Source organism: Urocampus carinirostris, chromosome 3 (genome assembly GCF_059441175.1).
Source record: "Urocampus carinirostris isolate Australia breed hairy pipefish chromosome 3, RoL_Ucar_1.0, whole genome shotgun sequence".
Taxonomy (NCBI): Eukaryota; Metazoa; Chordata; class Actinopteri; order Syngnathiformes; family Syngnathidae; genus Urocampus; species Urocampus carinirostris.
This window is the reverse complement of record NC_142351.1, coordinates 43,504,247-43,516,723: the sequence shown is the minus strand read 5'-3', so window position 1 is coordinate 43,516,723 and position 12,477 is coordinate 43,504,247. Positions and strand designations below refer to the sequence as shown.

The following is a 12,477-nucleotide window of genomic DNA, read 5'->3' as shown; positions in this document are numbered from 1 at the left end:
CTAGCTTGGCCTTTTGGCCGTACCTCTTGCCATAATCTTTGATTTTTGCATTTCGGAGATGGAATAAGAGCTTGCTCTGTCCACTCCACGCATCGGCCCGGTATTGCAGTACCTCCGGGAACGGTGCATTCGCAATGATCGCAGCAAGGCTTTAGGGCTAGGACCTTAGCTTGGCCTTTTGGCTGAGAGTAAGTGTCCCGGCTCCTAGGCTTTGTAGCGTATTATGAACTGACCGATAACGGATAATGGATAATGAATAACGGAGATAGAACAATAACCCTTAAAAACCCCAAAACCCCATTTACTAATTGTTCAAACCTCATATTGTTAGAATATGATACAATGAAATTGTGAATGTGTTTAATTGCCGTTAAGTGTCAATAAAATGTGTTCAAACTGTCATTTACTATGTTCCATAATATCAAACCAATTCTTTTCTCATGAATATTTGATCAATTTTATCCGTTTTTATTATTGAACACCAAGAAAGAAGATTGCATAAGACAGCAGTTTGTTATTTTGACTATTATTGCCAGATTTGGTCATGTTACCTCAAAATGACAGTGTGTAATATTTAGTGCCTCCTAGTGGTTCGTTTTTTATAAAAAAATCATAGGTCAAGAATATTTTACTTCTTTTTCATTAGTGAAATCCCTCCTTAAGTTTTCGCCCTGTTTGTCTTATGTGTTGGTACTTGCTGCGGCACTGATTTATGTTCATCAACAGTGCCATCTACTGGTCAAACATTACACACTGGAGCTTTAAAAAAGTAATTATTTATAATTACTCACTACTTCTTCCAAAAAGTAACTGAGTAAATGAATTACTATATAGTAAAAGAAACTTTTGTAAGAGACTATGCCCACAGCCAACTCCACCAACTACGAGCGGCCATACACAGGTAGTGACCAGGCTCACGAGCTGTATAATAAAGATTTGAAACCCTAAAGTGCTTATATGTAATCAAAGGATGAATTATCTTATAAATATAATTATATTATTTGCCGGCCTAAGTTGCCTGGGGACAATGGCGACCAACAAGGCCAAAAGCCACAGCCTCGTTTACAAACCCAGGAAACATGGAAACACCAAGAAATCGTTCTCTTTCCCCTGTCCCTCGGCTGAGGGATGCAACAAAAGGGATAAAGGGATAGAGAGACTCATCTGCCTTTTTTTTTGCTATGCAGCCAACCCCCAAGAAAAAAGGTGTGTCAAGGGAATCAGATGTTGATTGGTGGGGAGCCGAATCCCTTCGTTCACTTCCGCTCATAGAGATGTTTCATTTGCGAACGACACGAGTCAGTTGCTGCCGCATCCATGAATGTAAACAGCACTGTTGGCTCACATTTTTCACGACTCAGCCCTCATTTGCCTATTCTTTCGGCCCTTTGGTTAATACTATATTCGTAATTGCTATCCAATTGTATGGCAGTCGCCATTTTGAATTGTAATATGATCTGACAAGAGGTGACATAAACAATTTGAAGGAGAGCGAAGAACCTCTTTATTGAAAATTGACTGTCAGTTACAGTAGCGGGAAAAAGAATTAGTCAGATTACACCGTTACTGAAAAAATAACGTCGTTACAGCATTATTTATAACAGCGTTATCCCCAATGCTGATTATAGTGCACTGGTGTTTGTTGTTTTGACTTATATAAACTGTTTACATCAGGGTTCTCAAAAAGGCGGCCCGCGGGGTGGATCAGCTTTGCTAAGGGATTGAATCCGGCCCACGAGAAAACGCTGAGGGAAGCGCATGAGAAATATGTCCACTTGTTGTTGCCAAAGCCAGGTGCCTCTCACAAAGACGATGTAGTTGTATTTCTCTCTCTCTCTCTCTCTCTCTCTCTCTCTCTCTCTCTCTCTCTCTCTCTCGCTCTCTCTCTCTCTCTCTCTCTCTCTCTCTCTCTCTCTCTTTCTCTCTCTCTCTCTCTCTACCTCCCCTTCTCTCTGACTCTCCATTTTTCTCTCTTTCACTCTCTGTCTCTATTTTTCGCTTTTTTTGTTCCTCTTTGTTTCTTTCTCTGTCTTTTTAACTTCTTTTGCTCTCTCTTCCTTTTTTTCCTTGTCTCTCTCTTTTCTATCTCTCTCTTGCTTTCCCCTTTCTACCCTTCTCTCTTTCTCTCCTATAAACTCTCTTCTCTTTCTCTCTTTTTCTCTTTGGATTTCTTTCTTTCGCTTTCTTTCCCCCTCTCTCACTATTTCTCTTATTAACTCTTTGGTTTCTCATGTTCTCTCTCTCTCTTTCCTTTGTCTCTTTCTCTTTCTCCCTTTCTCTCTTTCCTTGTCCGACACTCCTTCTTTTTCTATCCCTCTCTTTCTTTTATTTCTTTTTCTCCTTTTTCTTTCTCCTCAATCTACTAGTCCGGCCCCCAAGAGAATGTTTGTCCTATCGTGTGGACCACGAGTTAAAGTGAGTTTGACACCCCTGGTTTACATCATTGTCACTATTGGCAAATCATGTTGCTGTTCTTCTATTACGGACCACTTAGGGCGTATCTGCTTTCATGAAATAGGTAGTGAACAGGTTGGAATTTATTATCTGACATTTGGGCTCTCTCCCTGTTATCCTTGCAAGTGCCTTCTATCCCTATTTGGAGTGTCTAAACTATAAACTTATCACTATTTAACAAAAACAACAAAATGTTAATTGTAAAAAGTACTTTAATTATTACTAATTGGCATGTATTATTTAGTAAAGAACATTAGGCCATATATTTACATATAGTTTCTAATGGAAATGGGAGTGTTACATAACTTACATTAATGTTGCTTAATTAAACTTTTTTAATTTAAACCAAAATCAGTTTTGATATGAAATATTTGTTTTACTATCATTGCAATCATAGATGTACCAAACCTTTCAAATATCATGAGTTTTCAGTGGAATCAAACAACAATTTCCAAAAACAAACTTTTGTAAAAAGTCATAAATAAAGGATACAGAAATATAAGTAAAAACAACAAAAACCTCAAAAACAATTCATAGTTTCCAGGGCAATGTATCATGTTTTTCGATGTACACAGGCCATTTCCCACTTTAAATTTAATTATTAGTCAATATTACTCTACTGAAAATAAATATTAAGAAACAACATCAGATGCAGCTACATCTTTCGGTGAAGAAATGCACGTTGTGACAGTTTTGCTCATTTTCCTAGCACATCTGTAAAAATTGTAAACCGGTGAAATTTCTTGCAAGTGACTCATTCCAGGCATGACCTCAGTTTTAAGGAAACAAAACAGAACATCCCTTTAAAGTAATGTAAGGACAACCTGAAGCGTAAATCCCAACGTCATCATTCAGTTGGAAAAACGACCGAACCAAACATTGAACCTGATTTCACAAAAACGTTGTCCTTCAATGCCGGTTGCTTCATAATTTAAGACTGTAAAGAACATATTTTGGAATTATTTTCAATCAAACGAGGCATTTCTGCAGCATAACTCTTTTGTTAGCAATTAAACTCCCGAACTTGTATGTAGCCATTTTAACAGAATAATTCTAACCCCTACATTTTTATCATTACTTTTTATTGGTTGAAAGGCGACGAGGACGCTGTGCAAGTTATGACGGATTAGTTAGTAGATTGAGGAATTCTATTTTTCAAGATATTAGTGAAATGACTGGTTCTCATCAAATATAGCCCACGGTCTAGTTCTCGAGCACAAGGATTACCCGCCTATGCGATGATACTTGCTGAGTTGGTACAGTATTTGATGCACCCACAAAATTTACCCTCATTTGGGTTTCCGTGCTACTTTCGAGGTGTACTGTATCCTGCCCATACATTTACATAGAACTGCTGTTTTATATCCTATTTCACTGCACTTATGCGAAGACCAAAAGATTTGGTTAGTTTAAACTTAGTTCTCTCAAAATAATAGACATTTTCAAGATATTCATTTCAAATGGTCGACTCACTCAACCACAGCAGTGAGTGAAGGCACGAGACATGTGGGGCTGTTATGTTATTATCACTATGACAACAAAATTTGTCAGAGAGGAAGTCACTTTTAACCCTTTACAGGGCACTTTGCCATTACCAAGACTTGAAAAACTGTTTCACAATGGCATAAGAGACCATTTTTTAAAAAAAAGGCTTCATCTTTAATGTTATTTTCTTTCGTATTGTTTTCATATACAGATACCACAGAGCTTTGATTCATGCCAGGCTCACTCCTCCGTTTTGAGCCAATCAAAGCAAAGTTTGCATCTGGAATCACAGAAAAAAATGCAGGAAGAGGGAAAACCAAAATGTTCCATGGAAGAACGTGACGGTGCTAGTAGTGCCTGCACAAAGATTGTTTTCTTGATTTAATCCTGTTCTTTCTTCACTCTCAAACTGCCGTGTTTCCTGTTTATATTTAAAGTAACCCCAGTGCATAAAGTCAATACAGAGTTATTATTTATTGCTAATGTGTAGCACATGTTCCACTTTTGTCCTCCCATCATCCCTCATACATAGTACTTTTTTTTTTCACTTTCACCCACCCCCTTTTTGACTTTACCCGTGACCACACCCACAGTCGCCATAGCAACGGGGTTTACCACAGAGCACTGATGGCCATAGCAGAAACATATGTGCCTGCCGTGACAAATAGTTGACGTTTGGTTGCTATGGACACGATTCGACAGAGAGCCTTGACTTATAAAGCGTAGCTATTGCGTGACAGAGATGTGATGCTCAAAAAAGCAGTAATGTCCTTAATTCACATTGACATCATAACCCTTATTTGGAAGGGGTGGTCCTAGAATTCTCCCTTTGGCACTTTTTATGGTTTGAGGAATGTCTGCGCTCTTACCCAAACAGTCCCTCAGGACGGCAGAACAATGCGGAGACAAATAAACAAAAAAGGGAAGTCTATGAATGTGTCCGCTTCAGGTTGTGTTATTAATCATGGCACCTGAGAGGAAATAAAAATGTGCAAATGTGTTGCCAATGAAATCGTTTCACACAAGAGCTTATTTTTTACGCAAACCCATAAAGTTGCTAAACAATTACTGCCATAATGTCTGGAGATACACCCGAAAGGGGCCGGCTGTAACTAGCTTGCAGAGGATGTACCTGTCTGGACTTGGACGTTTCCCAATTGAAAATAATGCAAACAATCCATAATGTTATGTAACTGGGGGGTTTGCTGAGTCACGCTTTAAACACTGTGCACATTGTTCAGGGAGGCTCATAGAAATGAATTCCTGTGGACCCTTAACAGCAAAGTGAAAATCTAGTTAGGAAAGTGATGTGCAGTCAGGGGAGGCAGATGAGCCTATGCCTCACCTGAAATCATGGAACTGTATAATTAGGATAGATAAATATCTCAAAACATCGACCCCTACCATGTAATACAGTACAACGTATGTCATATTTGATGCAGGAAAAAATAATGATGGGGGGGTTTTCCATCGCAGTGGGTTTTTTGTGATGGTCCACTTAATTTACTGAGGTCATGATATTTAATATCACAAACTGCTAACCAAAAGTATTTAGGATTCACTTGACCCACAACAAACACTGATGTCAAAAATAAATTAAAAAAAACAGTGACTTGAAGTCAAGCGAGGCAAGTGAGGCTGTGCTTCCCCATGTCACCATGGAAATATAGAATTGAAAATATAGGATTATATATAAATAAATTGTATAAAATTATGACTCACAACACGTGGTAAGCTTTCTCTCCTGGCTTTGATCTCTTTGATCTCCGGCAAAACTAACATAAAATGCGACAGAAACTAAATGAAAATAAATCCAAACAGCTTGCCAACATCATTTTTGCCGTTCCATGTATTCCGTTACTCCCCAAGCCTGCACAAATTTTGTAATTCTATTCATATTTAGTTTCTTTTGTCTTTTATTAGCATATTTGGTATTGGAGTAATCCAAAAGTAATTGAAAGTAATCAAGTTAAAGTAACCCTACCCAACCCTGTTTATGATGCGCTTGCAAGTACATGCATTCTTTAGGCACCTTTGAATAAACTCTGTTTTTTTATCTTTCTTAGGGTTTGGGTTGGCGTTTGGACTGTTCTTGAAGAAGGACTTTTATTACTGTCACCAATTCTATGCAATATTTACAAATGATAAAAAAAAAAAAAAACATAAGGCCCCGCATGACGCCACTCTGCGCCCTCCCTGTAACCCCCATTCCTTGAATTTAATGTTTTTCGTCCCCAAACTGCTCTGGTAAAGGTATTGTAAAAGCAGACAGACAGATCAGAAAATAAAACATAAGGGCTATTTGAACTCAGCGGCCCATTGTAAACACAATCTTAATCGAGAAAATATTTAACTTTTAACTTTTAAAGGACATCTCAAACGACGCTTCGCCCAAGTTCTTATACATTTTTTTCTTTTTCCTAACCGCTGAATTTTCACACTTCGCTTTCAAATACTAAGAGTGACCGGCGGCTGAAACACCCTTTCTCAATATTGCCTTCTGCAATGGCTATAGAAGAACTGCATGCCTCTTGTACTTCAGCAGAAACACTCACGTCACGGCGCCAAAGTAAAACTTCAGGTTCACTTCGGGCTCGTTCTCTCAAAGCATGTTAATCGGTCACGTTCGGGCGGGTTCGGGATTATATACGTGCGAGCCGGTTCGGGCCGGCCTGAAATTTTTAGGCCCAATCCTACCTCTAATGAGAGTTTAGACTGTAAAATGTAACTACTTACTTTCAGAGTAACATGATACTTTTGGTTGTCATTAATCTCGAAGGGGGTATCAATGAAAAAGTATTTTTAAATGGAGTGACCAATAACTGTAACCATTTTTTTTTCAGTAATGCGCCCAACACTGTTCATTTATCTGGAGATTTGACAGTGCCTTAACAGACATTACATGAGTTAGAACATGTACAGTGAGTAGAAACATTATCAAGTGAAAACAACTCAAACAACGTAAACGATCCCTCAATAGAAGTTGACAAGATCACCTTATCTCGAAGCTAATAAGCAGATTTGTTCTATTGACACAATATTCAATGATGGCCCGAGTGGCAACAGTCTTGTAGTCTTTATCAATGGAGACACTTGGCCAAACAATGATACCAGTGTATTCGCTAAATGTCAGTGCTGCACATCCAAAGAGACGTCAGGAAGCTGGCTTCTGAAAAGACGAAAACCACCCTGGAGTCAAGCCCGGAAAACAAGAGTGTGTGACGTACATCTGGATCGGTCGAATGTGAGTCTTTAAAACCTGCTTAGAAAAACAGGAACCCTAAAAGTACAGTGTGTAATATTTAGTGCCCCTGGTGGTAAAAAAAAAACTTTCATCCAGTAGAAAAACTAAACAAACATTATATCATACCAATGTTATTTTTTGTAAAAAATCATAGGTCGAGAAAATTTGGTATTTATTTTACACCGTGGAATCTTAAGTGGGCACCGTGTCTATCTGGCACCCTGCCGCCACGCTGTGACTTGTATCACTGGTCATCGAGCTTACCAAACAATGCAATGCAATCTAGTGGTCAAACATTACACATTGGGGCTTTAAGAGATTAGAGAGTATTAAAGGGATGAAAACACAATGAGTTGAAAAAAACAGCAGAATGGAAAAGAAAAAGATATTACAAAACTGACTGTTTTATTGCAAGTATTTGGGCCCTGAAGTGCTGCAAGAACATCACGAGTGAAATTGAATAAAAAAAAATTGTTAAGCGACATATTCCAGTAAATGTTCTCAGAGTGGATTGGACTAAGTGAAAACCGAAAAGACAGTGTTTCTTATTGATCACTAAATGTAGCTGTGTTCTATTGTGCAACCGGAAACAAGGGCTGAAAAGCACAAGAATACAAACTAGGAAGACTTAGAGGGACCAAAACCCCATCATTTTTATTCTCATTTTTATGCTTTTTGTTAGGTTTTTGGTTTTTGGGTACCTGCAGCTGCACGATGGTGGATAATTATCTATGCTCACTATAGTTCATGCTAGTGTTATGTAAATAAATGCAAATTTCTCAAGATTTAAGTATTCGAAAAAATAATTGGTTATACAAAAGTGTATGTATTTCTGCTTATTATTTAAATCAATATTGTTTTTTTTAATGAATTAAGTTATTAATTACAAGGGGGTGCTAAATAATACACCATGTACCTTGAATATAAACTGATGGCGTTTGAGTGTGAGTCCCTATGCATGTAATTTACTTGTACACACTTCTTTTCTAAGTGTATGTATTTGAATGCATAATTTTGTCTTGTATTTATGTGAATGTTTGGGACTTGAGATGTTCACAGTTAATGTGTAAAAGTACAATCTGCATTCATTCCTGTAATGATCCAGCTAATAAGTTAATGCAAAAGTGATGACTGATGCATTGTGCTTTCTTTTGAAATTGATATACAATGTCTAGCTGAAGTACTGGCCCCTCTGAGAAGTTTTTGTTAAATTGCCACATTTCAGGCTTCAGACTTAAAGCTAGAAAACCGAAAATATTTTTTAAGAAGTAACATGTGAGACACAATCGTCAAGTGAAACCAAATTATTTCAACGTTTTATATTTTATCTACATTAGGAAAAAGTGGGTGTTTCAAAGCTTTTACACCCCATTCTTTCAGTTTAGCAAACTGACTCCAGAAGCCCCTTGATAACTGCTGAATGATCCAATGTTGACGTAAATGACGAACAATGGAAAACTGGAGTTCACATTTGTCTCAATAAAAATGCACCTGCTCTTTGATGGGCTCAAAGATCTGTGAAAGGAGACACTGGAGAACAAACAGCATTTTAAAGCCCAAAGAACACGCTAGGTAGGTCAAAGATCTAGTTGTGGAAAAGGTCAAAGCAGGAATAGGATACAAGACTATTTCGCAACATTTATACATCTTATGGAGCACTGTACACGCCACATTATCAAAATAGAGGGGCATAAAATCACCTCTGGCCCTAACAAGGAGAAAACTAATCAGATAGGCAATCAAGAGGGATGATCATGTTGGATGACACGTAGACATACACAGCTAAAGTAAGAACATTTGTGTACAAGGCAACTATTTGTCGTACTCTGCATAAATCATCCCTTTATGAAAGAGTGTCAGAAGAAAGCAACTATGCCATAAAGAGTCCCCTTTGACATTGGCAAGAAACCACATGGGAGACATAAATCACATATAAAGAAGGTGCTCTTATCAGATGGGACCAAAATGTACTTTTTGGCCTGAAAGCAAAGTGTAGGAGTAACACTGCACATCACTTTGAAATCACCATGGCCATTGTCAAACATGGTGATGGTAGTATCATGCTCTGGGGTTACTTTTCTTCAAGAGAGACTAGGAAGATCGTTAGAGTTGATGGGTAGATGGATCAAGCCAAATACAGGGCAGTTCTGGCAGAAAATCGTATGGAGTCTGCAAGAGAATGAGAATAGGGTGCAGGTTCACCTTTCAACAGGACAACGACCCTAAACATAAACAAATATGTACACTAGAATTGTTTCAAACTTGAATTATAAAGGTGTTAGAATGCCCAAGGCAAAGTCAAGACCTCAATCGGTTATAGCATTTGTGAAAAGATTTGACAGGTTCTGTAAACAATCGCCATCAAACCTAAAGGCACTTGAGTTATTTTGTGAGGAAGGATAGGCAAATATTTCTGTTCCAATATGTGCAAAACTTAACTCCCTAAAAAGACTTTTGGCTGTGAACACAGCAAAAAGGGGTTGTACAAAGTTTTAACTCGAAGGGGCCCAGTATTTTTGCAATGCGTACTTTTCTTTCTTTTTTTTGTTAGCACTATATATATATATATATATATATATATATAAATATATGTTTATTTTTCTTCATAGTTGTTTCTCACATGCTGGTAATTTTTGTAAAGTTTTTATCTACAAGTTCGCAGCCTGAAATATGGCAATATGTCAAAAAATTATTGAGGGACTGCAATACTTTTGCAAGGCAATGAAAATGTCCAACATTACCCGTAAAGTTATACAAAAAAAGGGCCTTAAAAGTAATCATGTTTAAAACCACATACATTTTCTATGAGCTACAGTGGCAATGACAGCAAACCGCAGAATGGCGTTACGAAAAAAAACAGCAGTCACATTTACTAAAAAGCATTCTTTACTTCTTGCAAGCACTTCCAACTCATGGCACAATGGTAACGATTATTTGTAGACCATACAAAGACTATGTGCTCTGTAAAAAGAGCTTGGTGCTGCACGGATGTCCATTATTAAATGTCATGATTATAACTTGAATAGCGGGCATGATGAGTAGGAATGTTGAAAACATTTTGGGTGGACGAGGGCGGGGTTAGTTGATAACATCAGGCTTGATTCACTTATGACACTGGTTTTGGAGATTTACAAAGAATTAAACATATGTAAAAAAGCTTGATAGAATACAAGAACATTCAGACTACAAACTAAAAGGCGTTTTACGTGATTCCAACCCAGATAGATCTTACTTTGGAGACTTTTTCCCGCAATGAATTTTCCTGCCTTTGTTGAGCTCATTTCCGGTGCAACATGTGCTTCGATAAGAATCACAGTAGTTGCTCCAGTAAAATGAGTTGTGTCATCTGTCTTCTGTCCCTTCTACACTTGTACTACTCTGCGGCCTAAGGCAATTTGTCATTCAAAAGGGAATGTCCCTTGTTAATATGCATCACTCAAGGAGTAAAAAAGAACGGTTGGATGAGAACAGACTTCATATGATCATCAAATGTGTTGTAATCTGTTTGTAATTGGTTAAGGGGGCCATCTGCGAGCTGACAGTAACAATTGATTAGGTCCGAAAGTGTCACATTTCTCGTCTTCTCATTGAAATCCAGTGTGACGTCTCATATTTGCTTTGTATACTTGCTGGGTGTGTCCATGCTTCAGCAGGCTTCCAAAAGTACGAAGGATACAAAGCGGAGTACAGAGTTTCCTTTGTCTTCTATCTATTGGTGTCAGACAAAAAATGTAGGCTCTCAATCAGTCATGGTATACTGGAATTTCGACTGTTGCCAAGAAATGCTCTAGCGGGTCAACTTATAATATTAATAAATTAACAAATTAATTCTTAAAAAATCAAGAAGATGACAAAAAGTCTTGAACTCATGGTAATCACTCATTTTGTGTACCTTTTTATTATACCTATAAGTGTTTTCTTATGCTTTTTTATACACATATTGCTTTTATTGTCTTGTATATGATTCATATCACTCATTAACATTCAAGATGAGTTGAATTAATTTATTACACAGTGAAACATTGTATCCAACTAGATTAGACACAGCACTCTACGGTAATAAAGACTTTTAAAAAAAAACAACTCGCAAAGTGACATGTAACGTCCCTTCTTCCTTTACAGAACCGTAAGCTATAGAAACACATGCTTCTCTCATTATGGGTAGCTACCAATTCCTGTGTTTCGAAGGGCTGATTTTTGCCTCGGCGGACATCAGCTCCAAACAGCAGGCAGTAAACTAACTGAAGTGTTTAATCTGGACAGAAACGTAAACATCGATACAAAAGCACGAGGGCGGGCCCAGATTTTCAGGCACAACGCGCTGGTTGCATGGCTACCCAGTTGCGTTGTGAAGACTTCTGATGAGAAGCTACTGTAAACATGTGTGTATAAATTTAAATTGTGTTCTGGGAATACTGTAAATAGTGCAATTCTAAAAATTTGATAACAAAACATTTGACTTAAAACAAGACCTTTAACATCGGTCAACCTAGCTTGACCAATTTTCAAAAAAACCTTAGGTAATCCCTTCATAGCATTTAATGATAAAACAAACATGTAAGGCTTCGCAGGCACTGACACCAATGCCCCCCTTTACAGAGGGAGATGATAGCAGCATTATGAGAAAAATGCCAAAAATTTCCAATGGCCTCCTACACAGTTAAGCTTCAAAGAACAAAGCTTTGCGTTGGAAATGAAAGAAGCAGAGGAAATACTCTTTTTTTTAATTTAGTACAAGCAGGTTACTCCAAGGCAAGTATTGCTAAGTGAGAACATTTTGAATGGTGAGTGCCTTTTTCACAATGTGTGGAATTTCTCATGGTTGTGCTATAGTCTTGTTGAATCAGGAGAAAGTAAGGATGTGAGGTAAAAAAATAAGGTAGCGCATGTGTAGGATTGAGGTTATCATACTCTGGATAGGTGTGTCGCTTTGGCAACAGCACAATAAGATGCTGACACTGATAGACTTTCTTTCTTGCCTGATTGTTCTCACTTCCTACTCTACTTGTGCAAAGTGCTCCCATGATGAAACTGCTTTTCGATCAAACATAATACCTGCACTAGGACCACCACTTTAATTTTTAAGTCTTAAGACACCCTCAAAACAACATGGTAAATCTACTTGCCGGTCAAGGGGAACACTTGAAATTTACACAATCACCCAGCACTGTGAATAGGGAAATAAAATGGATATGACTCATATCCTCGTGGCAACTGCTTGGAAAATTAATTAAAAAGCAAAGTCAAAGTCAAATCTCAGACAGGATCTTGGTTTTGGTCTCCTGACCAAGAGT

The 12,477-nt window shown here is 37.8% G+C and overlaps 1 pseudogene; it reads left to right on the top strand.

Annotated features, from left to right (window-relative positions):
• Positions 1–134, top strand: LOC148369786 (U2 spliceosomal RNA; annotated as a pseudogene).
• Positions 135–12,477: the final 12,343 nt, after the last annotated feature.